The 3314-nt window shown below is 45.5% G+C and overlaps 1 pseudogene across 1 annotated transcript; it reads right to left on the reverse strand.

The window, feature by feature from the left end:
• Window positions 1-268: 268 nt before the first annotated feature.
• LOC308240155 (neurofilament light polypeptide-like) lies at window positions 269-1475 on the reverse strand (annotated as a pseudogene). The gene has a single exon. The product of its transcript is annotated as a neurofilament light polypeptide-like (transcript).
• Between the last annotated feature and the right edge of the window lie 1839 nt (window positions 1476-3314).

A 3314-nucleotide genomic window follows, 5' to 3' on the forward strand; every position in this document is an offset into this window, starting at 1 on the left:
ATTCACATTGTCATAGATCCTGAAATCATAAGCGTGGACCATGCACAGGCTGGCAGCAAGCCAGGAAGCCACTCTGCAAGCAAGCAGATACTCTGCATAAGGAGAAAAGCCATAGCACAACATTTAATGTCCAACCTGAGTCACCTCAGAATGTTATATATATTGACTTCTTAATTCATATAGTATCGGGAACTCAACTGCTTGGTTAGTGACAGGTTTGAACTGGTTTCGGAAGGATTATTCCTGAAATAATTAAGGAAAGGGGGGCTCAATCTTTCTTCTTGGTTGCTTGCTCCTCCCCAGCACCTTCATCTTTCTTCTCGTCCTCAGCTTCTTGGGCATCTTCTCCTTCACCTTCACCTCCTTCTTCCTCCTTTGTGTCCTCAAATTCTTCCTTGGCATCTTCTTCCTCTTCCTCTCCTTCCTCTTCCTCAGCCTCTTCCTTCTCCTTCTCCTCCTCTTCAGCTTCTCCTTCAGAAGGGGTTTCATCCTTAGCTTCCTCGGCTTTTGCAGCCTCAATGGTCTCTTCCACCTCAATCTGCTCCTCCTGGACGTGGCTGGTGTATTAAGAAGGGAAGGAGCAAGTGGACATCAAGTAGGAGCTTGTTTGAAAACCACCCTAGGCAGATCGACCAAAGACCTGGGAACTCTGGGAGTAGCCACTGGCTATGCTTCCCATGCTGGTGAAATTTAGCCAGGTCTCCTCACCTTCCAAGAGTTTCCTGTAAGCTGCAATGTCAATGTCCAAAGCCATCTTCACATTGAGGAGGTCCTGGTATTCTTTTAAATACCATGCCATTTCACTCTTTGTAGTTCTCAACTCATTTTCTAATTTGTTGATTGTATCCTGCATAGCACTAACATCTGCGTTCTGCTTATCCCCCAGCTCTTGCAGCTGCTTTCCCAGCGTTTTGTTCATGCCCCGGCTTGCTTCCATCTCCAGGGTCTTGAACTTGAGCAGGCTGTGGCTCTCGGACACCTTGTCCTTGACGGTGCGCACCGCATAGGTGTTCTTGGCAGCTCTCAGTCAGCACGGTGAAGTGGCTCTTGTACCATTCTTCAGCATTCTGCATGTTCTTGGCAGCCAGCTTCTCGTACTGGGCGCGGATGTCCTTGAACATAGCTGAGAGGTCAGACTTGGAGAACACGTCCATCTCCACAGAGATCTGAGCATACTGGATCTGCGCCTGCAGCTCAGTGATCTCCTCTTTGAGCACCTTCATCAGAAAAGCGATTTCATTAATCAGGCTGTCAATGCACTTTTCCAGCTCAGCGCTGGCGGAGAGAGCAGCCTCATCTGCACCTTTGCGCGCCTCCATCAGCCAGCCCTCTGCATCTTCATGGTTCGGCACCTCTTCCTGGTAGCATGCCTGCAGGTTGCTCCCAGTCCCTTCGAAGCCCCGGTGCCTCCTAACTGCCCACTTCCCTCGCCTCGCCAGGGACAGGGCATGGTGGGGTGGGAACAGGCATCCCATTTTCATTAAAATGCTCAACCTAGGCCTCTCCACCAGTGTCGGCAGGCAGCTTAGGGGCAGACAGTGATCCCGGAGACCCTGGCCACCCCCGCCTACCCAGGTCCCCGATTGCTGCCCTGACCCTGCAGGCGACATCAGGCGCTGCTGGTGCCACCTGCCCGGGTCCCCAATCACCGCCTGGACTCCGCGGGAGGCATCAGGCTCTGCCCACCTGGCCTGCCCAGTCCCTATCACCACCTGGACTTCACGGGGGGCGTCAGGAGCTGCCCGCCCGGCCTGCCTGGTCCTGATCACCGCTTGGACCCCGTGGGCAATGTCAGACGCCTGGTCCCGATTGCGGCCTCGACCCCGTGGGCGGCATCAGGTACTGCCTGTGCCACCTGCACAGGTCCCCAATCACCGCCTGGACCCTGCTGGTGATGTCAGGCGCTGCCCGTGCCACCTGCCTGGGTCCCGATCACAGCCTGGACCCTGCGGGCAACATCAGGCGCTGACTGCCTGCCTGCATATGCAAATTTACCTGCCATCTTTGTTGGGTTTATTTGCATATCACTCCTGATTGGCTGTGGGCGTAGCAGAGGTATGGTCAATTAGCATCTTTCTCTTTTATTAGTGTAGATAGGTTATGTTTCTCTTAACACAGCAAGTTTTAATTGTGTTTAAATGTAGCACTCCACTGACTCTGACCATCTGGATCACTACTTTTCTAGATTGTTAGGTGGTATCAATAATATTGCACATACATCTAGCTGCTTTAAAAGGGTAAAAAAAAAAAATAATCGCTTTACTCACTAGATGGAGCCCAATAGTTCCCAACATAGGTAAACCATCCATGATTTCTCTAGATTTCATCTATCCAGATAATACCTATCCTCTATTCATTCAGATATGAAATGTTTAACTACAAATCAATCTATACAATTAGAATGAAAACATTTTATGATCAAGAACTTTTAAATAAATATTTCATAAAACTGATGAAAGATATTCATATTCATATATCATAACTGCTATTATAAATAGGAAAAAAGCATGAGGAAGTTCTGTAACACAGTAGTATCCTTATTATTTGTATATATATGGTTCTTAAGATTATTCTGGAAGCTTTAAATATATGTAGAGGGAACCTAAGGGTGTTAGTACAGTATTTACATTTTTTTTTACTATCTTCAGCACCAATTTTATTGCATGAAAAAGTATTAAATATTACCAAAGTCATGATGTTTTCAAAAGAAAAATTAAATATCTGAAAATGAAAAATTTTACCCAATCTGAGGAGCTATGTTCCATACTACTTTGTATTGATATGACATAAATATCCAATATTGAATAGGAGTTTATTGCATAATGTTGAGATTGTATAGAGTCAGAGAATAGGTGCTTATTTATAAAATTTTAGCCACAATGATTCATTAAACTTAGGTTCTGTTAAATGATCTTATTCCAGCACATATGGTGGAACTTAGAGTTTACCTTTTGCTAGAGAGCACAGATATTGCACCAAGAAAACTGGATTTAGTAACTCATTGTATCTACCAACACTAAGCATTGATAGAAACACCAGACTTCTAGTCATCATCTGCATAGTCTCCAGTGTCTATATAAATCATTTCCTGGAGGAGTTCATTTAAAACTAGGCACTTTATTTTATTTTTATGGTAAATAGATATTTTTAAATGCATTATTCTTTAAAATATTACATGTCTCCTTTTTCCCCCATTGACCTCTCCCTACCCACTCCCACCCCCAGAACATGCCCTCAACCCCTTACTGTTTGTGGCCATTGGTTATGTTTATATGCATGCATACAAGTCCTTTGGTTGATCTCTTTCACCCCCT

The sequence above is a fragment of the Plecotus auritus genome, assembly GCF_963455305.1.
Source record: "Plecotus auritus genome assembly, chromosome: X".
NCBI lineage: Eukaryota > Metazoa > Chordata > Mammalia > Chiroptera > Vespertilionidae > Plecotus > Plecotus auritus.